At 36.0% G+C, this 14,362-nt stretch overlaps 1 long non-coding RNA gene across 1 annotated transcript; it reads left to right on the forward strand.

Annotated features, from left to right (window-relative positions):
* Positions 1-961: 961 nt before the first annotated feature.
* On the forward strand, positions 962-12,978 carry LOC136069328 (uncharacterized). Its single transcript, XR_010630557.1, has 2 exons — positions 962-1,500; positions 12,531-12,978. It is a non-coding gene; the product is annotated as an uncharacterized LOC136069328 (long non-coding RNA).
* The last annotated feature ends 1,384 nt before the right edge of the window (positions 12,979-14,362 follow it).

The following is a 14,362-nucleotide window of genomic DNA, read 5'->3' on the forward strand; positions in this document are numbered from 1 at the left end:
TTGCAGGCGTGACTTCGTTTTCACAGCACTACATATACCCAATTACAAATAATCTACAAAATTATATAAAAATTGAATAGAAATTACAAGCAAATTTGCATGGAACTAAGCCAACAAAAAACAACAATCTAACAACATGTTATTTTGTTCTCATATTTGTTGAGATTGGAAAGGACATTGGTTTACTCTCTTTACATGAATGAGACAGTGCCTCATGTTTCTACGTATAAGACCCTCCTTATAGGCCAACTTCTAAATGAAAAGTTTTCCAATAACACTCTTTAAGATTTTGGAAGTATAAAGAACCCAATAAACCTCAGGATATACTTGGATTGGAGGTAAATGTGACGAGAGGAGAGTAGAAGGAATAAATGTAACCAAAATTTACTTGATTAGAGTTCAAATGATTTTCTTTTATCTTTTGTTTGTTATTTATATATATTTTTGAGAATGAAGTAAATTTTTTCTCTTAGGAATAATTGACTTGTTGCCAAGTAGTTATGTACTAACTTTCTATACTAAAATTTCCAAACAATGGTTTTAGAGTCGAACATAATTCAAGTTGGTTCCTGCACCATTACAGATTTATCAATATAGTAGATGAACATATGACTGAGTTTTAAACTCCATTTATCAATATACAATCATTTACATAAGGCTCCAAGCTCCAAATAAGTAGTTGATTTAGTTTATATTAAAAATCAAAATTGAAGGGAAGATTGATACTAATCATAATGATACTAAATCATTATGTGAATAAGATAGACACATACATACATACATATAAATATATATATATATATATATGCACTAGAGCTTTTTATGTATGTATATATATATATTTGCACTAGAGCTTTTTATTTGAGAAATTAATCAGTAAAAAAAAAAAAAAAAAAAAAAACAAAATGGCATACAAAGATGCTGTTGCTGGCGTACAGCCATATCCCTAGCCCATCTCAGAGCTACCTACCACAATTGCTTCAACAGGTTCTAACTTCCAAATCCGAATCCATCCTTCTTCTTTTTTAATTTATTAGGGAAAAAGGGGCTTTTTATTATTATTTATTCATCAACAAAAATTTAATGTACAGATGGTATTTAGAGAAATATGTGAAGGGTCAATGGAAGAAAGTCGAATGTGTTTTTGAGGGGCAAAAATACAGAGCTTGCCTTGATTTACCTTCCTTCATTTTGCTCTCTTTTCTTCAATTAATTATTTAAAATTTTTTATTCCATTCTTACATAATCGACTGTTGTTCACAAGAACATTTGGATGATAAGCAGGGTTGGATTTTTTTTCCTCTCTTCATTGTGGTAAAATTCATAGGGTTGTGTGTTTGAAATCTGAACATTTGGTTAAAATGGTTTTGCACTGGTTTGTGAGTGCTTTGTTTCTGTTTCTTTTCTGGTTTGTGGGTGCTCTGTTTCATTTGCAGGTAGCCTTTTGTCGATGTTGTAACCAAGTGCAAGCACTATTTCTATGAGCATTGCACATTAAAGGTATCCCTTCTATTTCTATGAGCAAGCACTACTTCAGTCAACTATTTGTGGATTTTTATGATAAAAAATTTTTACATTTAAAGAAGAAAATCAAATCACACATTTAAAAAATTAACCCTTTTAAAGTTTAAAAATAAAGCTAGCAATGGATTAAATTGCAAACTTGCAGTGAATGAAACATGGCAATGGAATAAATCAGATCACACATTTACTACACATTAACAAGTCAAAGTTGCAAGTTATTCATTGGTTCAGTTTCAGCAATGTTGCAAACATAGTAAATGACAAGTAGTATAGCCATAGTTTTTGTAGCAATCTGTAGGTCGTATATGCATTGTATTTAATCAGTTAGGCTTTGGCATTTGTCATGTTTTCATTAGTGGATTAGGCCAGTCAGTTAGATATTCTGTTAGTAGTCGTTACTCCATTGTTATAGTTCTCTGTTTTAGTTCCTACTTCTCGTACACAAGAGTAGAGTAATTTAATGTTCATTCCCTCAATGAGAAAGTTTATCATTTTTCTCACAAGACATATTTTGCCTAGGTCAGGAAGTGGGTTCTTTTAATGGGCTTAAGGTTCATGCATGGATCAAACACATAAGGTTGTTATATGGGTGTAAATAACTTGATGATTATGGTTATAAAATTATTTCTCAGTGAAGTCTTTCAAAACATATGTTTTCTGCATAACAGAATTATTGAAAGTGTAGATTAATAGTTATGATTTGAATTGATAGGTGTAAGGTTGAAAATTATCAACCATCATGTTGGCTTTATTCCGTACCAATTTGCTTGTAATTTAAGCACTTAGTAACCCTATATTTAGGTGGGATTATTGTAAAGTGTAAGGTTGAATCTAATCAACCATTTAATTGGCTTTATTCCGTGACCAATTTGCTTGTAATTTAGCACTTAGAAACCCTGTATTTAGGTGGGAAAATTGTAAGGGTAGTGTGTGAGAAGATGTGAAGAAAAGCTCAAGAGTATGCAAGAAAAACAGAGTCTCGCAGCTAGGACTCGCGGGTGGTTCGCGACTGGCAAGCCGCGAAAGGCAGGCACGTGAGAGGCACACTGGGAAGCTGAAGGGTTGTGCCAGCTGTCACGCTACAGGACAAAAGTTCCAATCTGGCCAGACCGTTACGTCGTGACTTGATTTCACAACTTGGCCAGGCTGTGAGATCAAATCGCCAACTTGCCCTGTTTGGCAAAAATTGACGTTTTGCATTCTCTTCTCACCCTACTATATATACACCCTTATACCCATCATATTGAGAGAGCTTCCAGAGAGAATTTTGTGAGAGAAAACCCTAGAGAAATACAAGATTGATTCATCCCCAATCTTCATCTAAAGAGACACTACAAATTCCTCTACTCTCTTCCTCTCCATTGTCATACCCTTGAGAGGTCATTTACCAAACCCTTATCTCACCACATCCACGTCTGTGAGAAGGTCCATTTGGTACTCTGGGAAGCAGTTTAGAAAGAAACCAATATACATTGGTTGATGCTATGGTTAAGTAGCGGAATTCGGCAAACTAAAGAAGAAATAGGTTCGGCGTAACCTCATTGGAGCAAGAAGCTTGGAGGGCTTAGGTACTTGGGTAGATTAGGCTTGGAGGGTTTTTTGCTGTTCATGTATCCCAACTATATTCTTTAGTGGATTTTATCACCACTTAGAGGGCGGCGGAGAGGTTTTACGCCGAGGACTTCAGTTTCCTCTTCGATAACACATCGTGTGTTGTCTGTGTGTTTGCATCTCTCTTTCCTTTATCTTTGCCTTATATTTACTGTTGTGGATGTGTTTATATTTGGTTTAGATTGTTTTACCAATTCTGTTATAAGCTTGTTATCATATTCCGCACATTGATTGTTTGATATAAAGCTTGAATTGGTATTTTGTTTCTGGGGGTCTAAACGTTCAAGGGTGTTTCATACCCATATTGAACTTTCATAATGGTAGTATGTGAGAAGTTGTGAAGAAAAGCTCAAATATGTGCAAAGAAGCAGAGCTTCGTGGCTAGGACTCGCGGGTGGCTCGCGGCTGCAAGTTGCCAACTTCAGGCACGTGAGATGCACGCAGGGAAGCTGAAGGGTTGCGCCAGCTGTCACACTACAAGACAAAAGTCTCAGGCTGGCCAGGCCGTTACATCGCGACTTGATTTCGCGACTTGGACAAGCCGCGAGACCAAGCTGCCAATTTACCCTGTTTGGCAAAAATGTGTCTCTTTGTATTCTCATATCACCTCACTATATATAGATCCTTATACCCACTAAATGTAGAGAGCTTTCAGAGAGAATTTTGTGAGAGAAAATCCTAGAGAAAAACAAGAATGCCTCATCCCCAATCTTCATCTAAGAAACTCTACAAATTCCTCTACTCTCTTTCTCTCCATTGTCATACCCTTGAGAGGTCTTTTACCAAATCCTTATCTCACCACACCCATGTCTGTGAGAAGGTTTATTTGGTGCTGAGGGAAGCAATTTGGAAGGAACCAATATACATTAGTTGATGCTATGGTCAAGTAGCGGAATCCTGGAAGCTAAAGAAGAAATAGGTTCGGCGTAACCTCGTTGGAGCAAGAAGCTTGGAAGGCTTAGGTACCTGGGTAGATTAGGCTTGGGGGGTCTTCTGCTGTTCATGTATCCCAACTACATTCTTTAGTGGATTTTATCATCACTTGGGGGGCGGCGGAGAGGTTTTACGCCAAGGAATTCGGTTTCCTCTTCGATAACACATCGTGTGTTGTCCGTGTGTTTGCATCGTTCTTCCCTTTATCTTTGCCTTATATTTTCTGTTGTGGATGTGTTTATATTTGGCTTAGATTGTCTATCAGTTCTATTATTGGCTTATTATCATGTTTCGCACATTAATTGTTTAATATAAAGCTTGAATTGGTATTTTTATATTTTGTGGTCTAAACGTTTAAGGGTGTTTCATACCCATATTGAACTTTCAATTGGTATCAGAGCAGGTGCTTTCTTTGTGGTTTGATTACCTAAATGCGATCCTATACCCTTTGGCAATGGATGCAGCTATAAAAAGGGTCATGCTGAATTGTGGTTTAAGTGTCTGTGATAATGACTCTATGAGTATGTTTGAAGAATATTCTAAAAATGAACTTTTAGAGCTAATTAAATCCAGAAAACATGCTAGGATGTTCATTCACTTGCTGAAATACTTTGAAAATAAGAGCCATATTCTACACAATAGTCTATGTGAGTCTAATTCTTTGATTGAGAAATACAAAAGGAGAAATAGAACATTGCATGAAAAGGTTGATAATCTGAAAAAGAAAATTTAATCTGGAAAAAGCATGGAAAGTAACAATGAATTTTTGTTTGGTGGTCAAGAATGCTTGTCTCATGCTTGTATGTTTGTGCACACCTCATTGAAGGTATTTAATTTGTGCTTATGGTATCTTGATAGTGGATGTTCGCGTCATATGACAGGAGATAAATAACTATTTAAGACTCTTAAAGAGAAAGCACGTGACTATGTGACTTTTGGTGATGGGAGTCATGCTCAAGTTCTCGGGTAAGGAACGGTTGAAATACCAGGATTACCTTTATTGAAAGAAGTGCTATACATCAAAGGATTGAAGGCAAATCTCTTAAGCATTACTCAAATATGTGATGAAGAGTTCTTTGTTCAATTCTCAAAGAAGGGGTGCATAATCATTGATGAAAAAGGGATTCAAGTCTTGGAGGGAAATAGGACTACTGATAATTGCTATGGAGTAGTCCCTACGGCACCCATCTCATGTAGAAGTGCTCGTGTTGATATGCTGAAACTTTGGCATCACAGGTTTGGACATATAAACTTCAAACAAGTATGTAAAGTCTCCAAACTTGAGGTAGTTGAAGGACTTCCAAAGTTTGGAAAGGTGGAAAAGACCATATGTGGAGCATGTCAAATGGGGAAACAAACAAAAGCAAACCATCACAAGATGAATGTGATTGCTACCTCACGGTGTTTGGAACTTCTTCATGTTGATCTAATGGGGCCTACAAGAACTGAAATCCTATGAGGAAAGAGATACATTATGGTGGTAGTTGATAATTTCTCAAGGTACTATTGGGTGGAATTCTTTAGAGAGAAATCTGAAGCATGTGATCAAATGCAAAGATTATGCAAGCAACTACAGAATGAAAAAGGAGTTCCCATAGTCAAAATCAGAAGTGATCATGGGAAGGAATTTGAGAATGCTAAATTTGAGTCATTTTGTGAAGAGCATGGTATCAAGAAGGAATTTTCAGCTCCAAAGACTCCACAACAAAATGGGGTGGTTGAAAGAAAGAACTGGGTGATCTAAGAGATGGCTAGAGTCATGGTACTCAACAAAAACATACCTCAAAGGTTCTGGGCTAAAGCTGTGAACACATCTTGTCACATTTGTAACAAAATTTATTTCCGAGCAGGGACAAAGAAGACGTCATACGAAATATGGAGAGAAAAGAAACCCAAGGTGAAGTATTTCAGAGTATTTGGGAGCACATGCTGCATTCTAAATGACAGGGAAAATCCGGAAAAATTTGATGCTAAGAGTGATGAGGGAATATTCCTAGGATACTCCACAAATAGCCGAGCTTATAGAGTGTACAACAAGCGCACTAAGACAATAATGGAGTCAATCAATGTGGTCATAGACAACGCCATATCTGAAAAGGAAATTGAGGATGATGGAAAGGGGCTCAAACTCAAGGAAAATAAGGATGTTGATAATCTGCCTCTAAGTGATGATGCTGAGAAAGTAACACTTGGAAAGGAGTCCACGCCTTCTATATCAAGAAGAGAGACTAGATCAACACAAGAAGTCTCAAGTCCTCTCACTCCACCAGAAGTTCAAATCCCAATTTCTCATGATGAGGAACTCTCAACTACCAAGAAACCTTCATCAAGAGTGACTCTCAATCACCCATCAAGTAATATTACTGCTAAAGTATATGTGAACGAGGGACTTCGTTTGAGAAAAGGGCCAAAGTATACTGCTAACCATGTAACATACAACTGCTATCTTGCTCAATTTGAACCTAAAAAGGTAGAAGAAGCACTGAAAGATGAGAATTGGGTAGAATCTATGCACCAGAAACTACACCAATTTGTTAGAAATGATGTATAGGAATTGGTTCCAAGGCCTGAAGATACACATGTGATTGGCACCAAGTGGATTTTTAAGAACAAAACAGATGAAGATGGTGAAGTTATTCGAAATAAGTCTAGATTGGTGGCTCAAGGGTATACTCAGGTGGAAGGCATAGATTTTGATGAATCATTTGCTCCGATAGCAAGACTAGAGTCCATTCGGATTCTCTTACCCATAGCATGCATCATGGATTTCAAGTTGTATCAAATGGATGTAAAAAGTGCCTTCTTAAACGGCCTTCTTAATGAAGAAGTTTTCGTTGAACAACCTAAGGGGTTTGAAGATCCTCACTTCCCGGGTCATGTACTAAGATTGAAGAAAGCTTTGTATGGGTTGAAGCAGGCGCCAAAAGCATGGTATGATCGTCTCACTACTTACCTATTGAATCGTGGGTTCAAGAGAGGTCAAGCAGATCACACATTGTTTGTTAAAAGAGATGAAAAATCCCTTCTTGCTGCTCAAGTGTACGTGGATGATATTGTTTTTGGATCCACAATTGATCAACTTGCTTACAAGTTCTCGGAAGAAATGAAGAGGGAATTTGAAATGAGCATGGTGGGAGAGTTAAACTACTTCCTTGGGCTTCAAGTGAAACAACGAAGAGATGGTATATTTATTTCTCAAGAGAAGTATGCCAAAAAACTTGTCAAAAGATTTGGTCTGGACTCTAAGAAACACACCTCTACTCCTATGAGTTCCTTGGCAAAGTTGAGTATAGATGCAGCCGGTGTTGACGTTGATCCAACCCTTCATCGGAGTATGATTGGCAGTCTTCTCTATCTCACAGCAAGTAGGCCAGATATTGCATTTAGTGTCGGAGTATGTGCAAGGTTTTAAGCTACTCCTAAAGAATCCCATTTAACAGCATTTAAGCGTATCATTCGCTATGTAAATGGCACATCTAACTATGCAATTTGGTATACAAAAGATTCGAATGAGTGTTTGGCGGGATATTCAGATGCTGACTGGGCAGGAGGAAGTTGTTGTGCACAATTGTTATGCACAATTGTTATGGATGAGAAAGCTATTACATGACTATGGAATTTCCCAAGACACTATGTGTGTGTTCTGTGATAACACTAGTGCCATAAACCTGTCAAAGAATCCAGTTCAACACTCCAAATCAAAGCATATCGAGATCCGCTATCACTTCATTCGGGACTTGGTAGAGGACAAGATAGTATGTCTAGAATTCATCAACACTGACAATCAAAAGGTAGACATATTCACCAAACCTCTTGATGGCCCTAGGTTTGAATCCTTGCGCAAGACAATTGGTGTCGGTATCATTCCTTAAACTCAATCTTCCATGACATTTTTTTTGGTTTGTTGAGTGGGTCTTCTGTTTGTCTGAATTTTCTTTGTTTTTAATGTTTGTGTCAAAAATCCAAAAACGCATAAAAAAAATTAGAAAATCCAAAAGGTTTGATCACTTTGTTGAGTTTTTGTCTCAAAGCATGTTTTTCCTTGCACTTTTATACTTATGGTTTTGTGCATTTAACGAGTTTAGCTAGTCTCTCATGCACTCATATCATTGTGGAAGAAATTCTGAAATCTATGTGACTGTTGTAAATAGATCTTCAACCTTGTCATGAATGATTAGTGAATGATTTTGTTGATCTTGAGACATGCATAGACTCATGCCTATTTATCTTCCCACCTTTTATTTATTTATTTATTTTTGCTTAAAAGATCTCTCTAAATGTAAATCTCCAAATGAACAGAGATATAGAGGTGCAAAAGCCTGTCGCACAAACTAGTATTCGACTAGGAAAAAGGGAAAGCGACCAAAATAAAATGTATGAATGATACCCAAAAAGCCAAAGGCACATCAATTGAAATATCAAAAATTTCAGGCATCTATCTCTCAATGAGATTTCTTTTACTCAAAAATTGCAAATGATATGTTGAATATGGAGCCAAATGTAAAGCTTCAAGGAATTCTTATCAAGTACTTATGGGAGGTCATATATGCATGTTTCTATAATTGAGATAGATCACATTATCTAGTGCTAGTTGTATATGCCTTGATTGAATTGATCATTGAAGCTTCACATTGGACTAAGGACTATCCCATTTTTGATATCCACACACATCACACAAGTCTATGTTCAATGAATGTCTTATTCATTTATGTGATTGTACTTGATTAAATGTGTTTTCACATGCTCAATCTTTGTTGGTCAAACACAAAAAGATTTTTGAGTGTTTTGAGTTGTTTTTGGAAAGTACTCTGTTTTTACAAAAAGGTCAAAAAAATTTCAAAAACAGTGTTCTCCTGTTTTGGTGACTAAGTCGCGGGTTGGCCCAATCACATGTCCTAGTCGCGAGATCACTCAAAGACTTTTCACGGCTAATTGGCGAGTAAATGCACTAATCGTGAAAAAGACTTAGAAAATTTTTCCTAAAATTTGAGTTTTCTTGTTTTCGTGGGTCAGTGAGGCGACTAGTTCGCGGGTGGAAGGTCCAGTCGCGAGAAGTACTCAGAGAATTTCGCAGCTCATATCGCGACTATCTCGCAGATAGACCTTCCAGTCGCGAAAAACACTTAGAGAAATTTCTCAAGTCTCTTCTCTTCACAGTGTTTCGCGGCTTAACCTGGCGACTTACTGGCGACTTGATCCAGTCGCGAAAAATGCGTGTTTTACGTTTTCAAGACAATTTTTTAAAAAAACTTTTATTTTTTTTTCCCTCGTACAATTTGTGACTGTTCATTGTCTTCCTTATTTTATTCTCTCAAACACTCCGAGTTTTTCTTTTTCTATAAAAATCCTCCGTTTCTACATCATCTTCTCTCAAATCTTCCACAAAAAGGTATGGGCTTTCTTTCTTTCCCTTCATACTTATTGGTTTGAACATTTTTTTTTTTTAATTTGTGAAGATGTTGTTGTGGGTTGTGACTTACCATGTTTGTACATGGGTTTCCGATTTTCGGGATATATTGCTTGTTTGTGCTGGTTCGTACACTGATCTTCTCAATCTTGTGTACCTACTGTGGTATTGATTGGTTACACACACTCATTGCCATGCTTTGAACCCAAATGTCAAGTATTTAGGGTTTCCTTCTTTACACATGGTATGACACTGACACATTAATAATAATGTTTGTTGTCCTGTTTGATGTTTCTTGTGTGTGTAAAATCATAGTGCAGAGTTAAAATGTCTCCATTCAAAAGATCAGCTGTGAAAGGAGGCAGCAGCAAAGGAAAGGAACATGTTATTGAAATTGATGATTTTTCTCCTACACCAAAGCGGGCTCGTTCCCCATCTGGTATGTTCGATCCCAACAGGTTTCGATCATATGCTGCCTTTCAGACTCATGACAATTTCTTCAAAAAGGCTACACCTCTGATTGAAAGAGTCTTTGACCAACATTCTCTGTTTGACACCAACATTTCTCAATGGTTTGCACGCAAGGATTGAAATTATCTCCTCTCTGATCTTGATGATGCATATGAAGATCTGGTCAAAGAATTCTATGCCAATGCAATTGTTGAAGGAGATGAACTTAAGTGCTAGGTTGGAGGAAAAAGTTTCTCGATCTCTCTGGCATACCTAGCAGAGATTTTGTACATCAATAGGCCAATTCTTGGGGTCTCACCGGTCTATGATGATCTACATCCGGATGAAGAACTACTTAAAGCAGCTCTTGGGGAAAATCTGGAATTTTCCTAAAATGGGAACTCAGTCAGTGTTTCATCTCTTCCTCTAAAATTGAGGGTGCTCATGATCGTCATGTTTCACAACTTGTGTCCCCTATCCAGCACAGGGCATATGAATCTCGGGCATGCACTGTTTCTTCATGATCTGATTTCTGATGTCGAGAATGACATTTGTGCTCATATCTTTCATATCCTTTGTAAAACTGTTCTACGAACCGAATCAAGAATGTGCATCCCATTTTGCTGTCTCATCTCACGAATTCTGAAGCGTAAAGGGCTCCATCCGTCTGATAATGAATTTCCCTGCGCAAAACCATGTCCAATCAACATGCGCACATTCAACGCTAGCATTGGTCATAGCAAGAAGGGAATCAAAACAAAAGCTTCCACATCCCACAGTGGCTCGCGCTCTAGTTCACTTCTCGCTGACGAGAAGCTAGACTCTATTGTAGCTTCTGTTCATGAATTGAGTTCCAATATGTCCGACCTTACTTCCATCTTGAATCATCTCAGCATTCGATGGGATACGAAGTTCACTTCGATTCAAACTCAATTGGATGAAATTCAAAGAAAGCTAGAAGATAATGACGACTAGCTATTCCATGTCAAAAAGGGGGAGATACTGTTGGCAGGGGGAGAGCTCAACGAAAGGGGGAGATTTCAGCTAACAGACTTTTGTTTACTATTTTTGTCTATCTTTAGTTGTTTATTTCAGCATATATAATATGATGTTATTCAGTTTCAGCACTTTATGTTGTTGTTCTGTACCCATGTTGCTTATGTAAGCTTTAAGGGTTTGTTTATGCACAATTTGTAGGCCTTTGTTGTTTGTGCCATGCTTTTTGCAGCCTTTGTGCTTTGTTAAATCAGAACTTTCAACTAAATCTCTTGCATTTTCTTCTAAGTACTGTCACTCTTGTGCCCGTTGTAGGATTGTTCCTAGATGCACATACTTCATGTATTGTGCATTGGTTGAGTATTGGTCATTCAAGCAATTTACCTTGTGTTTATTGTCTTGAATGTCCGGATGTTCATTTCAAGTGTAAATGAGCATTGTGATCACTTGGCTATAGTGATTACCTGTTTTGGTCTTGCCATGGTTTATTGCTTTATTCCATTGTGCATAATCGCATTGTGCTTGCTCCATATGCATTACAAGTTTCTGTATACAATGAACTTATTGTGTTGTTGTGTTTCAGGAGTTACTTGTTCTTATGGTTCTAAAGCTTCACAGATTCTAGAGTTAGGTGTGAGTGAGTTTTCCAACTGTTTCCAACCCACACATTAAGTCTAGAGTTTGTTTTAGGGTTTTGTCACAGAATAGCCAAAGGGGGAGATGAGAAAGTTTATCATTTTTCTCACAAGACATATTTTGCCTAGGTCAGGAAGTGGGTTCTTTTAATGGGCTTAAGGTTCATGCATGGATCAAACACATAAGGTTGTTATATGGGTGTAAATAACTTGATGATTATGGTTATAAAATTATTTCTTAGTGAAGTCTTTCAAAACATATGTTTTCTGCATAACAGAATTATTGAAAGTGTAGATTAATAGTTATGATTTGAATTGATAGGAAACAATTTTTTTTTTATCAAACAGGTCCTCCATATGATTTTCTAATTGATGATTTTTTTTTTTTCTTTTGATACCTTTGATATCCATTTATCCATGTTGATCTCTTTGATGATTATGGTTAGTCTTTGATAGAATAATGTATCTTGAATGATTTTTGTATTGGGTATTTAGGAATTTATGTCCTGTTGATTTTACAACTTGTGCTCATTCCTTATGCACTCATCTATTTGATAAAATGCATCAATGATTACTAGCTTTGCACATTTCTTTTATTTGAATTTGGATCATTGAGATTTCAAACATTATTTTGTAAAAGCAAAGTAATATTGTTATTTGAAGAAAGTCAAAATTTACCTAAACTTAAAGCAGTAGTATTTTCATTGGATCTTGTGAATACCTATATTGAGTATATTTGCAGTGAGTGAACAATTTAGTTTCAAAAATTTTATATTTATTGTCTAATTGCTTCGTATCTGTTTTTGTAAAATTCTTGCATTTATTTTTGCCTTTGGAAGTACAAAATATGTGATTGTAAATCTTTGGGTCCAAGTTGTAGTAATGTGCTTCAAGTTGCAAAATACAAACAAAAATGTGCTTTTCAATTGTTAACAAAAAGAGAGCTTGATATGGTTTCTTATTCTGGTGTACAGGGATGAAGCGGCCAAGTTTAAGCTACTTTTACAATTTGTTGATGTGCAATCTTATGACATTGGTAGAAGGGAATGGAGGTTGTTGAATGCCAAATGATGAGAGTTACTTTTTGCGCTACATAGTTGTCCAAGGTTGTTGGTTTCCAATGGCTGATTTGTTCACTTGTCTAAGATCATTTGTGACCTTGAGAAGTAAATGATTATACATGTAAATCTTTGATTGTAATATTATTCTAGAGAAATCTAATTGAATTATAGTAAGCAATCGTTTTCTATAAGAATGATGTGTTTTTTCTCTCAATTGTTGCTCCCTTTGTCTCTGTTAACTATTTGCCCCAATAAATATTTGGTCTTGGCCAAGTAATCCCTTGGTCACTGTTTTGTTAAGGGATCTTGGTTTTCTTTATACTTTTTGAAGAAGTAATAAAAGTTGGGAGATTTCTTTGTACATGGTTTATGAGAAATATGAAATGAAAGTTTGCACCAATTGTAAAATTAACAAGCAATCATGCAACTTACTTGAATTGCTAGCTAGTTTTAACACTAAAAGGAGCTGGTTTTAACACAAAAGAAACTAGGATTGCAACACAAAAGGTTTTATAATTACAACATTTAAATTTGAAAAACAAGGAATCACAACCACTAAAATGAAGGAAAGAAAATAGCTAAGAAAACAAGAGACTCAATAAACACAACTGGTTAAATTGACCTAACTGAATTAGAAAATGAATCCACCTACATGATAGACATCACACTAAACTAACTTCCATAACTCTCAGAAATGGTTCATAACACGCAACAATAGAACAACTATGTAACACCAAAATGATAACAAGGGTCTATACAAAAGGAGCTCAAATCTTGTGTTTTAAATGGTTCACAAACGTTAATAAACTAATCAAACATTATTTACTCCACGTGGCTGAATATAAATCAACATTACAAGCAATTGATAAGCATTCTATAAGAATCTACCCAACACTGTAAGATAGCTAAAGCTTATTAAACCCAATCTAAACCAATATTGAAATACACGGGACTTAAACTTCATCTTCATCTCCCTATCAATATGTCTCTCCAAAAATGTTGCATAATTAAGTCTTGCATGCTTGCCGTGATAAACATGTAACGAATCTGATAGATTGCATATCCAAGAGCATCATTGTTTCTTTCTTCTTTAGCAAACCCAAAAGAATAGAAGCATCGCATGCCTGCACTACCAAAAAATAAATTATTATTACAAAGAATGAACCAAAATCTGAAAATTCCAAGTAAGCTTGCAAACTCTAGTTGCATCTAAAAGAAAAAAAAATCTTTAAATTGTAGAGATGAAAACGAGCAATTCTTCCGTGAAAAATAATTAATGGCAGAAAATCAAGGTTTAACATTTTAATTTATACTATGCAAACATCCTAAAACTGTTTCAAGTTGCATTTTTCAAACACCATTTATGCAAAATTACAAATACATGTAAATAATAATTTTTTTATGAAAAAGATTATGCTCTCACATAAACCTCATTCATGCCAAAGCTTGATAGAGTATATTTCCTTTTTCCCCTTCTAAACCCCCTTGCCTAGAATCTCTACACAGCTAAACAATACCACCACAAATGACATCACAACACCCATCCATGAAAATTATCAAGCAAATAAGTATTTTCACAAAAAATGTTTGAAAACTCAGCAATCCAAATTCAAATAAACAAATGTGCAAAGCTAGTAATCATTGCTGCATTTTATCAAACAGATGGAGTGCATAAGAAATGAACACAAGTTGAAGAATCAATAAGACATAAATTCCTGAATACCTCATACAAAAATCGTTCAAGA

Source organism: Quercus suber, unplaced genomic scaffold (assembly GCF_002906115.3).
Source record: "Quercus suber isolate HL8 unplaced genomic scaffold, Cork oak 2.0 scaffold_163, whole genome shotgun sequence".
Taxonomy (NCBI): domain Eukaryota; kingdom Viridiplantae; phylum Streptophyta; class Magnoliopsida; order Fagales; family Fagaceae; genus Quercus; species Quercus suber.